General features: G+C 41.8%; 1 long non-coding RNA gene across 3 annotated transcripts in view; it reads left to right on the top strand.

The window, feature by feature from the left end:
* The window catches only part of LOC130706942 (uncharacterized), a 78,349-nt gene that overhangs the window by 31,096 nt on the left and 29,246 nt on the right, over positions 1-18,007 (top strand). For 2 of the 3 annotated variants that reach the window (XR_009006972.1, XR_009006982.1), the window contains exons 4-5: positions 210-274; positions 17,730-17,796. This is a non-coding gene — a long non-coding RNA (uncharacterized LOC130706942). The remainder of the gene's footprint in view (positions 1-209; positions 275-17,729; positions 17,797-18,007) is intronic. The other variant, XR_009006976.1, reaches the window with a different exon arrangement.

Here is an 18,007-nt window from a genome sequence, read left to right as displayed (position 1 = left end):
ATGTGGTTTCCCTCTCATTTGCCCAAGGTGAAAGGGTGGCTCCACCAGTTTGCAAGTTTTTTTCAGAGGAAATTGTTCCATATGTATCTGTAGAGTCAGTGTGTCTGTGGGAGGAGGTGAGTTCAGGCTCTTCCTATGTCACCATCTTAAGCTGGAACCCTCTTGTATGATTATTTTAAAAGTATATTTCTCTATGACTCTGAACACAGGGGAAAGCAGAAGCAGAAAAGGAAGTTGTCCATCCAAGGAGGGCTGGGAGACCCAAACTGTGTATGTGAGTAGTAATTACCTCCACACCAATTGTGGGTCACACTCTGCCTTGTACGTACCCCGGAGCCATGCCACAGTGAAGGGTGGGATGGCTGCAGGTATCCCGGAGGCTGCTCTCATGAGCTGGGGCCACGAGAGCTGCTCCCTCCCGGGATGTGCCCCAGAAGTACATGCACGACAAGGCCTGCAGGGCCTGCTGCTCTCCAGGGATCCAGCCTCTGCAGCCCCCCTTTCTTTCACCCTGAATTAAGTACTTCCCATTGTGCCTGGGGGAGGCTGCCACCTTGGGACTTAGGGCAAGGCTCGCCAGCACTGGGGGTGCCGGCATGCTGTAGGATTGCCCCGGGACCTCTAGTTCAGTCTGAGACGGGGTAAGGATGTGGTCAATGAGCACCAACACAGCTTCTCTCTTCACCTGCCTCCGAGGCCCTGGTCACCACATGCTGAGGACTTGAGGAAAAAGGAGCATTTTAAAATATTGAGTTTCCCACTGGAAGTTAAAACAAGAAATGAAGCAGCAGGGGTTTGCTCCATTCAGTTGCCTGAGAGCAGCTGCTGACCGCGTCTCCAGCCCCCAGTGAGTGGAAAGCAGCACTTGCCCCGGGTAGGTGCTTCTTCCATCCAAACCAAACTTCCCCTCAATGACTTCATTGAAGGCTGGTTTACATCATGAAGAGAAACTCCATTTATTTATTTGTAATAACTTTGGGATTTTATGGACCCACAAGAGGATGTAATTTAAGAAAACATTAGCAAGCTATTCCAAATACCAAGGTTTTGAAACTTGCTACGCCAAATAATCATCAATGGAAATATTTCAATATTAACAACTAAAAGCTGCAGCACAACTTCTTTTGAGCAGGGCTTTGGAGGTGGAGAGGTTTTGAAATATATATTTTTGGTCATAACGTCCTGGGGTCCTAGGAAAAGACAACTGGATTTCCAGGAACCCATTATGAACAACATATGATCTAATAGAAGTGGGTGCATCTAATGCCTCCCTTGTGGGGCTTTAGCCCTATAAATAACTTAGAAAATTCATGGGCTGATCCTCTCATTGTTGCTTTGCTTTGAACATGGTGTTGGAGGGAATTACATGATGTTTTTATTAGGATTTTAAAGACAAAATAATCAAAAGTTTACCAGGAGAGAGGGTGAGCTAAGAATGGCCCCTCACTGAAGAAATATGATATTTTTCAAGTTCCCATTCTATTAGCAATCATATGTTAGTGATATATTTTTTTTACACAATCGTTATTTTAATATGATATCTAATTTGTAAACAAAGCAGTTATCTAATTTTTTTGAAGCCTTTGGTTAGACAAACATTTCTTACACAAAAACCACAAACCATAAAAGAAAACATTGATAATTTTTGTAGACTTCTTCAAAATTTAAAAAGGAAAAAAAAGCTCTTTAAAAGCACTCTCAAATAAATGAAAAGATAAGCCACACACTAGGAGAATAGATTTACGAAACACGTATCTAGTAAAAGACCTGTGTTCACATTATAAAAAGATTTTAAATCACTCAATAAGAGAACAAATAACCTAATAGTCAAAATATTCTAACAAACACTTCACTAAAGAAGATATACAGATGACAACTAGGCACAAAAGATGCTCATCATTACTTATTTAGAAAATGCAGATTAAAACCTCAGCAGATAATAAAATGCAAGGGTTGGCTAGGAGGTATAACAACTGGGACTCATACACTTCTTGTAGGAATAAAAATGCAACAGGCCTTTTGGAAATTTGACTTTTTTTTTGTTGTTAAGTTAAACACACACTTCAACTATGTGACTTAGCAATACCCCTTTCTAGGTATTTCCCTCAAAGAAATAAAATATATGTCCATACAGAGACTTATACAAATAATAATTACAGCTTTATTCATAATAGCTCCAAACTGGAAACTACCCAAACCTCAGCTGGTGAATGGATAAACAAATGTGATTCACCCATAAAGTGGAATACAGCTTAGCATTAAAAAATAGCTACCCACAGATGCACACAAAATTTTGGGTGAATGTGAAAAGCATTATAATAAGTAAAATAAGCCAGGTACAAAATAATGTGTGTTGTAGAATTCCATTTATATGAAATTCTAGAAAAGGAAAATCTATAGTGACTGAATATTAGTGCTTTCCAGAGACTGGAGCAGGTGGTGGATGTGAAGACAGGATTTTCTGCATAGAGGCAGAGGGGATGTCTATATCATGATTGTAGTGATGGCTATGTGACCATATTTTTAAAAATACTTTGAAATGTATGCATAAAATGGGTGAATTTTATTGTGTGTAAATTTCACCTCAATAAAGCTGAGTTTATCAAACAAGGATAAATACTACAAAGAGAAACTGTAAATCCATCAAAATGGAAGAGTTTCAACAATAACAATTATGTTATCTGTAGGTTATTTGTGGATGACTTAATCAGGTTGGTGAAGATCCTTTCTATTATTATTTTGGTGAGTGTTTCAGGAATAGAATTTCCATTGGAAAATAATTTTTTTTGAATTTTATTTATTTATACAGTAGGTTCTTATCAGTTATCTATTCTATACATATCAGTGTATGTATGTTAATCCCTATCTCCCAATTCATCCCCCCACCCCCCCCCCCACCCTGCTTTCCCCCCTTGGTGTCCATATGTTTGTTCTCTACATCCGTGTCTCCACCCCTGCCCTGCAAACTGGTTCATCTGTACCATTTTTCTAGATTCCACATATATGCGTTAATATACGATATTTGTTTTTCTCTTTCTGACTTACTTCACTCTGTATGACAGTCTCTAGGTCCATCCACGTCTCTGTAAATGACCCAGTTTCATTCCTTTTCATGGCTGAGTAATATTCCATTGTATATATGTACCACAACTTCTTTATCCATTCATCTGTTGATAGGCATTTAGGTTGCTTACATGACCTGGCTATTGTAAATAGTGCTGCAATGAACATTGGGGTGCATGTGTCTTTTTGAATTATGGTTTTCTCTGGGTATATGCCCAGTAGTGGGATTTCTGGGTTATATGTTAATTCTATTTTTAGTTTTTTAAGGAACCTCCATACTGTTCTGTTAGTGATATTTTCATTTCCTTAAATAGCCATCATCATAAATCTTTAGAAATCTTTTTGAACCATGTTCAACCCTGTCCTCCTATTGGAAGCATGCAGGATCCAATGGTGGGAGACACAAATTCCCAACCAACAAATCTTCATCTTTCTTCTCCAGGAGACACTTGTTGAAAAGGGTGGATGTGTACACATGATCACCTGCTCATCTCACTGTAATTACATGCACATGCATTATACTTACAAATTTAGATATCTGTCTCCTACTCCCACCCCACTTGACTGACCTTCCTGAAGACACAAGTAAATCTTATTTATGTTTATAGTCCTAGGCCCACACTGCTGCTCAATTGTTAAGTAAGTCTAAGTCACTATGCTGAACACTCTGTTAAATACTGAGGGCCAGGGGAAGGACCAGAATCTGCAAAGGACACTCTTGAGCTCAAATTTTATGGAAAGAGAATTACCATTTCAGAGAAAAATTCAAGACTTTAGGGTTAGAGCTAACATTTAAATAGCAATTTATAGGTTATAAGATCGTCTCTGACTCATATAAAATCACTTTGAAGGGGATATTTTCCCTATTTTTCAAATGAATAAACCAAGAATCAAAAGAGTAAGTGGATCTTTACAAAGTCATAGAGCAGTAAGGGTGAAGTTGGGTCTTCATCCCCAGGTTTGGTTCTTGCCCCATCATACCTTCCTCTCCCCACACTTTTCCCCAAGTCAGAACATTTACACATATACACCTACTTTTTTCCTTTCATGACTGCTTTATTGAGATAAATTTACATACAAAGTTCACTCTTTGAAAGATGCAATTCAGTGGTTTTTAGTGTATTCATAAAGTTGAATAATCATCATCTCTATATAATTCCAGAACATTTTTAATACCCCCAAAGGAAACCTCATACCCATTAGCAGTCACTCTCCATTCCGTCTTCCCCCAGCCCCTTGCAACCACTAATCTACTTTCTGTCTCTGTGGATTTGCCTATTCTGAATGTTTCATATAAGTGGAATCATGCAGTATATGGCCTTTTGTGTCTGGCTTATTTCACTTTGCATAATTTTATCAAGGTTCATCTATGTAGTAGCATGTATCAGAACTTCATTCCTTTTCATGGTGGAACAATATTCCATCATGTGGGTATAACACATTTTGTTTACCATTCATTAATTGATGGATATTTGCACTGTTTCCACTTTTTGGCTAATATAAATAGTGCTGCCATGAACATTTGTGTACAAGTTTTCATATGAAGATATGTTTTCAATTCTCTTGGGTACCTAGAAGTGAGAATTTTTGAGGCATATGATAACTCTATGTTTAATATTTTGGAGAACTTCCGTACTGTTTCCAAAGTGACTGTACCATTTTACATTCCCACCAGCAGTGTATGAGGGTTGCAATTTCTTTGCATCCTCACCAACACTTGTTATTTTCTGTTTTTTGATTATAGCCATCCTGGTAGATGTGAAGTAATATCTCGTTATAGTTTTGATTTGCATTTCTCTGATGACTAACAATGTTGAACATCTTTCCATGTGCTTATTGGTCATTCATATACCTTCTTTGAAGAAATGCTTATTCAAATCCTATGTCCATTTTCAATTGGGTTATTTTTTTTTCTTATTGTGCTATTTGATTACCACAGAGCTGTGTAGAAGGAGGTGGGATTTGAGCAAGTTAAAACACTGAGCTAAACCTAGTCTAGGACTGTGTAGGGTTCTGAGTTCAAATTCTGGCCCAACTATTTAGTCAACTGAAAAATTCACACATCCTTACTGGCTCAGCTTCATTTTCTTTTTTTTTTTTTAATAAATTTATTTATTTATTTTTGGCTGCATTGGGTCTTCGTTACTGTGCACGGGCTTTCTCTAGTTGTGGCGAGCAGGGGCTACTCTTCATTGTGGTGCGCGGGCTTCTCATTGTTGTGGCTTCTCTTGTTGTGGAGCATGGGCTCTAGGCACGCGGGCTTCAGTAGTTGTGGCGTGCAGGCTCAGTAGCTGTGGCTCGCAGGCTCAGTAGTTGTGGCGCATGGGGCATAGTTGCTCTGCAGTATGTGGTATCTTCCCGGACCAGGGCTTGAACCTGTGTCCCCTGGATTGGTAGGCGGATTCTTAACCACTGTGCCACCAGGGAAGCCCCTCAGCTTCATTTTCTAAAGAACAAGATTGTTATGTGTTTCAAAAGAAACTGTAACTGACAATGCCAAGTGCTGGCAAGGATGTAGAGTAACAGAAGCTCTCATCCATTGCTGGTGCGAATGCAAAATGGCATAGCCACTTTGGAAAACAGTTTGGCGGTTTTGAATAAAGTTCAACATACACTTACCATATGATGCAGCAGCCTCAGTCCCAGGTACTTACCAAAGTGAAATGAAAATTTATGTCCAGGCCAAAACCTGTACATTAATTGAAAAAAAAAATTTATTTATTTGGCTGCACTGGATCTTAGTTGTGGCACACGGGATCTTCGCTGCTGCATGCAGGATCTTCGTTGTGGCATGTGGGATCTTTTTAGTTGCAGCATGTGGGATCTTTAGTTGCAGAATGTGGGATCTTTAGTTGTGGCATGCAGGATCTAGTTCCCTGACCAGAGATCAAACCCGGGCCCTCTGCATTGGGAGTGCACAGTCTTAGCCACTGGACCGCCAGGGAAGTCCCTAAAACCTGTACATTAATTTTTTTAAATTAATTAATTAATTTATTTATGGCTGTGTTGGGTCTTCGTTTCTGTGCGAGGGCCTTCTCTAGTTGCGGCAAGCAGGGGCCACTCTTCATCGCGGTGCACGGGCCTCTCACTATCGTGGCCTCTCTTGTTGCGGAGCACAGGCTCCAGACGCGCAGGCTCAGTAATTGTGGCTCATGGGCCTAGTTGCTCCGTGGCATGTGGGATCTTCCCAGACCAGGGCTCGAACCCATGTCCCCTGCATTGGCAGGCAGATTCTCAACCACTGTGCCACCAGGGAAGCCCCTGTACATTAATTTTTATAGTGGCTTTATTCATGATCACCGAAACCTAGGTGGAAAATATCTTTCAATTGGTGAAAAGATAAACAAACATACAAATAATTCCATAAATAAAATCATACTCAAAAATAAAAAGGAACAAGTTACTGATATTCCCAATGACAGGGATGGATCTCGATGCATTATGCTACATGGAAGAAGCCAGTCTAACAAGACTGCACTGATGACTTAATTTATATGATGTTCTGGAAAACACAGTGGTTGCTAGGGGCTGGGAATGGAAAAAAGATTGACTACTGCTATGGTCAGAATGTCTGTGTTCCCCCAAAGTTCATATGTTGAAACCAAATTCCCAAGGTTAAGAGCGGGCCTTTAGGAGGTGACTAGGTCTTGAGGGTGGAGCCCTCATGAATGGGATTAGTACCCTTATAAGAGAAGGCCAAGAAAGCTCTCATGCCCCTTTTCACTGTGTGAGAACACAGCAAAAAGAAGGCTGTCTATGAACCAGGAAAAGCTCATCAGATGCCAAATCTGTCAGCACCATAATCTTGGACTTCCTATGCTCTAGAACTGTGAAAAATAAGTGTTTGTTGTTTGTAAGCCACCTCATCTCTTGTATTTAGCTATAGCAGTCCAAATGGACTAAGACAACTACAAAGTGGTATGGGAAAATTGGAGGGTGGGGGGGATGATGTAACTGTTTAATATCTTGATTGTAATGGTTACATGATTGGCGTGTTTGTCAAAACAAGCAAAAATGTACAATAAAAAGCATAAATTTTATGTAATTTATAGCCCTAATTTAAAAACTAAAGCTAGGTTGGCATGGAAAGAGAAAAAAAAAGAAGTCCTACTTCTCTCTGTAAACAAGAAATCTTTTTGCTTCTTTGTCTTGCTTTGTTTCTTCACTCGTCAATTTTTTTTAAAGTTTTTATTTTATTTTATTTTATTTACTTATTTGTTTGCGCTGGGTCTTAGTTGCAGCTCGCAGTCTCCTTAGTTGCGGCATGCATGTGAGATCTAGTTCCCTGACCAGGGATCGAACCCTGCACTGGGAGCGTGGAGTCTTAACCACTGCACTACCAGGGAAGTCCCTCGTCAATTTTTTTTATTGAAGTATAGTTGATTTACAATATTGTGTTAGTTTTAAGTGTATAGCAAAGTGATTCAGTTATGTATATTAATATATTTTATTTTTTCAGATTCTTTTCCATTATAGGTTATTACAAGATATTGAATATAGTTCCCTGTGGTATACAGTAAATAATAGTTGCTTATCTATTTTATATATAGTAGTTTGTATCTGTTAATCTCATAGTCCTAATTTATCCCCCTCGCTCCCTCCCTTTCCCCCTTGGTAACCATAAGTTTGTTTTCTATGTCTGTAAGTCTGTTTCTTTTTGTATATACATTCATTTGTATTATTTTTCAGATTACACATGTAAGTGATATCATATAACACTTGTCTCTCTCTGACTTACTTCACTTAGTATGATATTCTCTAGATCCATCCATGTTGCTGCAAATGGCAATATTTCATTCTTTTTTTATGGCCGAGTAACATATATATATATATATATATATATACACACATATATACATATATCTATATATATATCTATATCTATCTATCTATATCTCACATGATCTTAAACCAGTCGTCTGTTGATGGGCACTTTGGTTGTTTCCATGCCTTGGCTGTTGTAAATAGTGCTACTATGAACACTGGGGTGAATGTATCTTTTCGAATTAGTGTTTTCATTTTTTTCTGGATATATGCTCAGGAATGGGATAGCTGGATCATATGGTAATTCGATTTTTAGTTTTCTGAGGAACCTCCATACTGTTCTCCATAGTGGCTGCACCAACTTACATTCCCACCAACAGTATAGGAGGGTTCCCTTTTCTCCAATCCTCTCTAGCATTTATTATTTGTAGACTTTTTGATGATGGTCATTCTGACCAGTGTGAGGTGGTACCTCATTGTGCTTTTGATTTGCATTTCTCTAATAATTATTGATGTTGAGCATCTTTCCATGTGCCTGTTGACTATCTATCTGTATGTCTTCTTTGGAGAAATGTCTATTTAGATCTTCTGTTCATTTTTCGATTGGGTTGTTTTATTTTTTTGATAATGAGTTGTGTGAGCTGTTTGTATGTTTTGGATGTTAACCTCTTGTCAGGCACATCAGGCAAATAGGAAGTCTTGAACCCTGAGGTCTGGTCATCTTTTGGGTACCTCCTTCTTTGCAGGAGGCTGCTTGGGTCTGACCCCCAGCCTCCCCTCCATATAAACTGAAGACCTGTATATTCCCAGATATGTGAGTTGAAAGGGGTGTTAGAACTGGTCCAGTTTAATCCATGGCTTATTGCTGCCATCACACTGTCCCAAGAACATTTTATGACTAACAATCCCATCTCCAGTGTGGTGCTGGGGGCAAGAACGCCAGGGGAGGCTGCAGCAGTTGTAAGCTGTTGAGTGATACTCTAGCAGTATTTTAAACCTCCATAGAAATCTTGTCACCACATCATGGTTCTGATTATATCCATAGCTGTAGCTACTTTAAGCTGTTATTACTCCCATGGTGGCCAAGTTTTGGTTTGCCTATAGGCAGGAACCACAAGGCAAAGAGGATGGGCCAGAGGTGTCATTAAAAGTAGCTGCATGAAGATGTGTAGGATATAACATAGAAACTGTTGAGTCTTCATCTTTGTCTCCTACACTATCTTAAAGAGCTCTTTCTGGTATGATGTTAATTTTTGTTTGGCTACAACTTTGAAATTTATATGAAAAGACAACCAGCAAAAAAGGGGTCAGGAAAAGGAAAACAAGTGGTGCTCACCAGCAGAGGAAAATGGACATATGTTAAACGTACCAGAGGAAGAACATTTTCACCTGTTCTGATTATATAGTACACTGTGTGCACAGCTCGTGCTTTCTCTGGGCACAGGTTTTTGCAGGGGCTGCCTTCCAGTATGAAGCTCTGGGAGATGCTCAGACCAGCCTGGCTTTCCCTCACTGTGAAGGTGGGTGGAGTGATCCTAACACTTAGGCTTTACCCATATCTTACCATCCTGAACTTTCCTCCAGAGCCAGATTAGGATTTCTGGTGACCCACTGCTCATGGAGCAAGGTTAGGAAAAGAAATCTCTGGGAGACAGCAGGGTATGGGGAAGTTGTGTGTAGATTCCTGACCGTTCCAAAGCTGCTTTCCCCTCCTTGCTTGGTTTATTTTTTGAGGAGTGCAGGCCACCAGCAAAGGGGAGGTGGCCTCTCTTTGTGAGGGATCTGGGGAGCTTGCTCATACCCTTCCAGCTCAGGGAAGCTGCATTTGAGCCCGTGTGTTCAGTGGCAGTTCTTGAATTCCCTCTGTGTTATCTCTGGGTGCCTATGAGACTGTGGGTCTGTAGTGTAAACTATAACAGAAGCCAACAGCTGAGGGTATTTTCAGCTGGGGCTTTGGTGGGAGACTTATTGGCAGTGTGTGCGTATTCGGGGGTGGAGGCTGCAAGGGGGAGGGTCAGAGGGGAGACAAGGCCTTTTAAAATGGATCTTTCAGTATGATTGTGCTGCTTCCTAAAAATGGCAACATTTTGGGGTAGGTCTGCAACTCCGTGGTGCTGGGAGATTTGTACTGAACTCTGGCCACGAGGAATTTTTTTCTCTTAATACGGGCTGGTGGAAGAGAGATTTTACAAAAGCAACATGAAATCTTTAAATGGCCCCTAGATCACACAACCTCTTGTTTCAGACTGTTCTTAAGCTACCTTTAAGGTCTCCCTGCCTTTCTTTGGCTCATCCCACTTAGCCAGGTGGATGATACTAAAACAGATTAACAGTGAGAACAGAAGGCCAGGGGTGGCTCCTGTTGAGGGTCGCCAGGATGCTGTGCAGGTGGCAGCCCCAGCTCCTTGGAGAGCACTTAGCTATGAGACCAGGGAGAGGAGCTCTGTGCAGGTCTCTGAAATCGCTCCACACTTGACCTGTCACCCACTGCAGTCTAGGCTGCTTTCCCAGTGTGGCCCACTCTCCCGCTACCTCCCAAGTGGGGGCTTTCCAATACCTTTACCCTCTTTGTTCAATTCAAGTCCAGCTCATAGGTTGCTAACGTTGCGTTAGCAATGTACTGGTTGCATATTATAGTTTATTTTCATATTGTTGTGCAACTATCACTACCATCCACCTCCAAAACCCTTTTCATCTTGCAAAACTGAAACTCTATACTCATTACACAGTAACTCCCAATACCTCCCTTCCCTCCAGCCTCTGGCAATCACCATTCTACTTTCTGTCCCTATGATTTTGACTAATCTAGGTACCTCATATAAGTGGAATCATACAGTATATATATATTTGGTGACTGACTTATTTCACTTAGCATAATGTCTTCATGGTACATCTATGCTATAGCATATGTCAGAATTTCCTTCCTTTTTAAGGCTGAATAACATTCTGTTGTATGTATATACCACATTTTGCTTATCCATTCATCCATTGATGGACACTTGGGTTGCTTCCATGTCTTGGTTATTGTGAATAATGTATCTATGAACATGGGTGAACAAATATTGATTTGAGACCCTGTTTTCAATTATTTTGGGTATATACCCAGGAGTGGGATTGTTGGGTCATACGGTAGTTCTATTTTTAATTTTTTGAGAATCATCATTTTATATTCCTACCAATAGTGTACAAGGGTTCCACTTCTCCACATTCTTGCCAACATTCATTATTTTCTGTTGTTTTGATAGTAGCCATCCTAATACGTATGAGGTGGTATTTCATTGTAGTTTTGATTTGCATTTCCCTAATGATTATTGATGTTGAGCATCTTTACATGTGCTTATTGGTAATTTGTATGTCTTCTTTGGAGAAATGTCTGTTAAAGTTTTTGCCATTTTTGAACCAGGTTGTTTGTTTTCTGGTTGTTGAATTTTAGGAGTTCTCCATATATTCTGAGTAATAATCCCTTATCAGATATATAATTGCATGTATTTACTCTCTCCTATAATTTTTAATGATAAAATATTTAATTCCTGCCAGATCAGTAATACTAACACTGAGCCTTTACCATGTGCCTGGTCCTGCTAAGTGCTTTACATACATTGTGTCATTTATTCCTTAAAATTAGGCTAAATGATTATCCCCAATTTGCAGACCAAAAATCAGTGGTAAACTGAATAAGTGCTGGGATTTGAACTCAGGTCTGCTGATGCAAAAACCCTGCACTTAAGTTCCTCACTAGACTGCTTCAAAGGGATGTGTGCAACCCAGGAGCCTGATATAGCAGCAGGCATATTCTGTGGCAAGTCAAAAGACCCAGTTCTAGTCCTAACTCTGCCACTGACCAAGGGACTGTTGTGGGATGAATGGTGACCCCCCAAAGGTGTGTCCATGTCCTAATCCTTATAACCTGTGAATATTACCTTATATGGTTAAAGAATGAATATTATATAGCAAAAGATGTGATTAGCAATTTTGAGAGGAGGCGCTTATCTTGGTTTATCCAGATGGGACCTACATGCCATCACAAATGTCCTTATAAGAAAAAGATAAAGGGAGATAACACAGATGGAAGGTGAGAACACAGAGAGCCTCACAGAGGAGAAGGCAATGTGAAGACAGAGCAGAGAGTTGCAGCCACAAGCCAAGGAATGCTGACAGCCACTGGAAGCTGGAAGAAGCAAGGAAGGATCCTTCCCCAGAGCCTCCAAAGGAAGTGCAGTCCGGCCAACACCCTGATTTTGGACTTCTGGCCTCCAGAATACATTCTGTTGGTCAAGCCACTCAGTTTGTGGTACTCATTAAAGCTGCCACAGGAAACAAATACAGAGACCTCAGACACGTGAGTTACTCCTCCATGAAATTAGCGTGTGGGGTGAGAACACAGCTTGGCTTGGTTTCTTCGTTGCCACACTGGAGTCACCCACTACAGGAATCTCCAAGACGTAAAAACATTTTGAGGTTAAAAACATCACCCCAAAGTAACTGAATCACAACCACTTGGGTGTGGGCTCAGAAAACAGCAACTATAAAAACCCTCCAGGTGATTCGACTAGGGTCCAAGGTGAACATCCCCGGGTTTCTGTGTCTACACCCTTAACCTCTGAGAGTCTGTGATTCTCACCAGAGGGAGCTCAGCATTCCCTGTCATCACTTTCCTCCAAAGTCTCAAGAAATGGTATGAACTCCTGAGCAGGAGAGAACCAGGACTTGCCAGAATAGAAATGGATGTCACAGGAAGTCTTTCCAGGACCGCAGAGGGGAGTGGAGAGCTTGGGGAGTAACGGGAAGAAGCCAGCAGGGCAGTGGGCGGAAATGAAAATGCCTGGGAGGTCTGGGGAACCTTCGATAACATTGGATCAGACAACAGAGGGGGCTGTGGGACCAGGGGGAGGCACCTGTGAAAATAGCAAATACTTGAGCCAGAGGCGTTACACATCCTGCCCTGGTTCCTTCGGGCTCCCTGCAGAGGAGGGCTCACAGGGCCAGGGTGATTATGTCTCCCACGATGTCGGCGTCCCTGAGGACCCGTCAGGAATTTGACAGGGGCTGCAGACACATCTGAGAAAGGCATATGAGAGAGATAGAGGGAGCGATAGCCAGATCGTCATTCCCAAAGACATAGCTTTCACCTCTGCCCCCTCCTGCCTGCCAGCTCTGGGAGATCCCGACAAGCCAGGAAACTTCTCTAAAAGGGGTGGGCGGGGTTCAGGGTTGGGGGAGGGCCCCTCTGCCAGGCGCCGTCGTCTCCCCTCCACCACACAGCTGACAGACACTTGAGAACTTTCCTTCCCAAGCCTGTGTCCTGCTGGTTCGGGGCAAAGTGTGCAGCTTTCCCACCAGGATCAGTGAGGAAATGGCCTGGTTTGGACTCAGACAGACTGATTTGTTTCCCCAACAAGGCCTCAGCTCAGTGCAGGAAGCCCCAGCATTACCCGTTTTTCCAGGGTGCCTGTCCCTCCCTACCTCCCCCTCCTTGCTCCGAGAACACATCACCTAGTGTCTGTAAGGCTTCTGCTTCTTGTTTGACATCCCTTATTTACAAAGCAAACAGAATGTTCCTTTTAACACACATCATGCTAAGTTTATTAATGCAGAAAACAATCCCAGGGGGCCGACCCAGGGGACCTTTGAAACCTGCCAGCACAAACTCTTCAAACGCTTAGTGCGTCAGATCCTCCAGGACAATATTTCACACAATGGAGTAAAAATAATATTTTTCTTTGGGCCTTTCCAGCCGCTTTTGTGGCGAGCAGACAGAAATTATTTTCTTACTCTGCTCCTCAGAGCAGAAATCTGGACGAAGCTGCGTTTATTTGTTTAACACAATGATTTCATCCTAAATGTCTCGACAGCAAATAGTTCATGGTTTAATAAAGGGCCTTTGAAAGGAGGCTGGAGCTGGGGAGATGTGAGGCCTGTGGCTCTCAGGGGCCGAGTGGCCACGGGCTACTGCGGCTGGGGCAGAGGAGGATTGGCTGCCCCCCTCTGGCCGACTGGGAGCTCGGGGACAATTCGTGCTGCTTCCATCCTGGAGAAGGAAGGAGACTGACCCCCTTTGGTCACAAATGCCAGGTCTTCCCCAAGACCAGCTCTGCCAAATACAGGCAGACACAAACCCAAAAGCAGATACTCAAAATTGCTTGAAAAAAAGAAGCCTCTTGAATTCATTCCTGCTTTCCCCTGATGAAAAACTATGTCCATGTCAACCAAATGTTGGTTGCTGCTCTGATGCCAGCCACGAGTTCAGTAGCCAGGGCTCTGATTACGAGGAGGGAGAGGGAACAGCACCAGCTCATGCCCGTTGACTTCACCAACAAGCAGACCCTTCGCTCCAGCCAACAAGGTCTTCCAACTTGCAAGTAGAAGTGTCAACCAAGGGGCTTCCCCAGTGGCGCAGTGGATGAGAATCCGCCTGCCAATGCAGGGGACACGGGTTCGAGCTCTGGTCCGGGAAGATCCCACATGCCATGGAGCAACTAAGCCCGTGCGCCACAACTACTGAAGCCTGTGCACCTAGAGCCCTTGCTCCACAAGAAAAGCCACCGCAAGGAGAAGCCTGCGCACCGCAATGAAGAGTAGCCCCCGCTCGCCGCATCTAGAGAAAGCCCGCACACAGCAACGAAGACCCAATGCAGCCAAAAAAAAAAAGTCAACAAAAACTCAGAAAGGCTCATTTGTGCTTCACTTCTCCGTGGGAGGAATTGTGAGAGGGAGTAAAATGGAACAAATATACTCAGAGGAAAAAAGCCAAGGGAAGATGGTGAATGGTATAAAAATTGCCCAGGTGGTCCTAGATCATCAGAGTCCAGCTCCCTCATTTTACAGGGGAGGAGGGAGGCCCAGAGAGGGCCAGTGACATGTCTGAGGGCACACAGCTATTAGAGCTGTGACTGGAACCCAGGCATCCGACTTCCGGGATAAAAGGAGAAAAGAGCCCAATCTAGCCGTACAGCTAACAAAATCAAAAAGCTGAATTACAGGTCTCATTTTTGCCAGCTGGGACTTGGATGGAACATCTGATTCAGTTCCTGGTGATTTGGTTTTTGGAATAGCTGATTTGGATCTGAATCAGTTCCCAGAAGGGATGCAAGAACCAGCGAAGAAGAGAGTATCTGTTTATACATACAGATATATTTCCAATTATAAAAGTAATAATTATTCATTGAAGATTATATAGACTATATACAAGTATAAACAAGACAACAAAGATTACTTAATTATTATAAGTACCTATAATAAAGTATTACTGTTAACTTATTGGTATATCTCCTCTTGGAGATTGCTTTTGTCCTTGCTTCTATATGCTTATTTATTTATTTATTTACAAAACTAAGATCCTCATTGCTCTTTAAAAAAAAATATTTAATTTATTCTTAAGTATCTCCCCATGTCATAACAGTCTCTCTGAAGCATGACCTTAGAAAGTCCTGTGGTATCCATCATATTATATGACTGTCATAATTCCTTTCCCCAATACCCTGAGTCTGGTCATAGGGTAGAATATCTTGGAGTAGGTCTTAAGGAACAGTCACTGAAAGACTGTCAGGCTGTGTGGGAAATGGCCCCCAAATTCTTACAGCAATTGAAATCTTTCCTCCACCTCAGAGTAGCTTCAGTCGCTCTCAAATCCAACTGCCTGCCCTGCCCTCAACTCTCTTTCATCCTTCCCATTTCTCTCTTTTTCCTACTTCCTTTCCAGACCTGAGACAGGCATATATTAATTCCTTACATCTGCATAATATTTTACAACCTCAAAGAGTTTTTATAAAAATGGCCTCATTTGATCTTCATAAAAAACCTACAACATGGGCAAGGCAGAATGATCTCAATTTTACATTCAGCAAATGTTGCTTGAGTGCCAACTTTTTGCCTTTTAATAACCACTGAAGGAGGGATTCAAATAAGTAAGTCTTTACTTCAAGGAATTTTTAGTCTAGTGAGCACTTTTAAGAACTTCAGCAGGTGATGGCTGCTGTTATTATTGGCTTAGATGACTTACCTTCTGTCACATGGCTAGTTAATGGCTCAGGCAAGTGACTTAGCACATCTTCCACTTTCTGTACTCTATCCCCTACACCACAACAGTTAGTTAAGAGTTGATTCAGAATTGGGGGGAATGGTCAGGGCAAATGGTTGATAGGAAGCTTTTAGAATTTCCTCCACCCCTTCCTCTCAAGCCCTGGTATAAGGTCCTAACACTTAAGATGCCAAATTTCCCTAATTGGAGTCCATGAATTGTTCTTTGTGTTGGAGGTAGACATAACGTAATTTATCTTTTAATGAACAAGTGGTTGTTTTGGATTAAACTCCTTCTGCACCCCTCGAAGGATAAAAAGGAGGAAGGAATTTATAATAGTTATTGAGCATCTCCCATATCTCTGCTAGTTTCTATACTCTATGCTTTACATATATATTTCATTTAAATCAGAACACACAAGAGGTTTTATTCATTGCTGTATTGCTTAGGACCTAGTGCAATAGTTGCCACATAATAAGCATTGAATAGGTACTAAATGAATTAATGAATACTCATAGGTAAGAAAATGGAGATTCTGAAAGGTTAAGCAATCAGTACTAGGGCACCTAGCTAGTAAGCAATGGAATTGGGATTCAGTTGTGATTCCTCCTGGCTCTAGAGATGTGCTTTCCCAACAATCCACCCTGTGTCCCTTGGTAAGCTGTGTGCATGCTTTAGGCTATGGAGGGACTGTTCAGTCATCATGGGTGGGGTGGCTTGGAGAGTCTGGTGCACTGTGCACAGACTACCATTTGGTTCATTTTTGCCTCTTTCTACAGTTCCTAGCACTTCACTATGAAAACAGCACCTGCCATTGTGTCTGCTGATGGACTGTTCCCTTCCTCTAAGTCTTTCTGGGTGTTCCTTCCTTATATCATCGTTTGCAATGGCAATTTGACTCCTTGAGAGTAGAGAGTATGTTATGTTAAGCACTACAGTGTTTTTATATTCTTTTCAGAGATATGAATAACAATGGCCTCCCTCTGAAGAAGCTAAAGCAAAAAAAAAAAAAAAAAGTCAAGCTTTGCAAATGTTACCTCTAGATGCAGACCTGTGCCATTACTAGGGACCTATTGGGCAGGGATAGGAGAGCTGCTGGCAGAGCTGCACTTTTCCTCTGGGAATGTCAGTGTTCTCCTTTGGTCTGCGTGCTGGGTCCCGGCCAGGGAGCTAATTGTTAGATCTTGAAGGAAAGGCTCTTGCTAGCAAGACTACCTGCCTAGTGTGTATATCTTTAAATCCACTGTACATGTCATTGTTCAAATGTCTTTGGGAATTTAGAATCCAGATGCTTATGTTTCATGCATTGTCAAGATGTAACATTCCATAAGATTTGGAAAATAGAGCTTTATGAACTAAAATCAGAGTCAGCTACTCTGAAGTTGAACAGCATCTACCTTTTTTTTCTTTCTGAATAGTGAGATCTTTGCTGGTAATATACATATTGACGTAAGAGAACAATGATGTCTAAAGGATTATAGGCGCTCTCTGGGAACATCTAATTGATACTAAAAGACTCTGTCAGGACTGTTTGGGAAAGAAAATTGATGGGTGTCAAGGAGAGTTGCTTTCAGCTCTGGCCGAGAACACTTTGGGTTCCTTTTTCATTGTCCTTACCTCTTCCCCATCCCAAGACTCACCCATTGCTCAAGTATGCGGTGCTCTTGGACTGAAACAACACCAGGTAAATATTTCAACACCAGCAAAATATTGACTGCTGCAGCGTGATTTCTTTGTCTTCGTCACCCAAGACTGAGTTTCAGCCCAGCAGTCTCTGAGAGAGTTTTTTTTAAGATAGGGAAGGGGGCCTTTCCAAAAGTGATGATTTTATTCTGCAACTTAAAAATAGGATCCTTCCTGAAATATTTTTTTTCTGGAATCCCAGAATGTGACCTGACACTCCAGATCATCACTTTCCCTTTCTGGAACTTAGACTGTATCTTGGAGGCTCGGTAAGTTACAGTCAACCCGTTCATTTCTAACCTGAACCAAATGTAAGCAGTCCCATGTGGAGGTGACCCAGGGAACATTTTCCCCCACCTTTTGAGACTTGCTGTGTATATTCCTGACATGCACACAAATAAATGATGTAATTGATCGGGGATACTAAGCAGACCACTCAGATGTAGCACCTGACTTTAGAATAACTTACCTTCTGACTCA

This window comes from Balaenoptera acutorostrata, chromosome 2 (genome assembly GCF_949987535.1).
Source record: "Balaenoptera acutorostrata chromosome 2, mBalAcu1.1, whole genome shotgun sequence".
NCBI lineage: Eukaryota > Metazoa > Chordata > Mammalia > Artiodactyla > Balaenopteridae > Balaenoptera > Balaenoptera acutorostrata.
The sequence above is the reverse complement of the archived record's forward strand: the minus strand, read 5'-3'. Positions and strand labels throughout refer to the sequence as shown.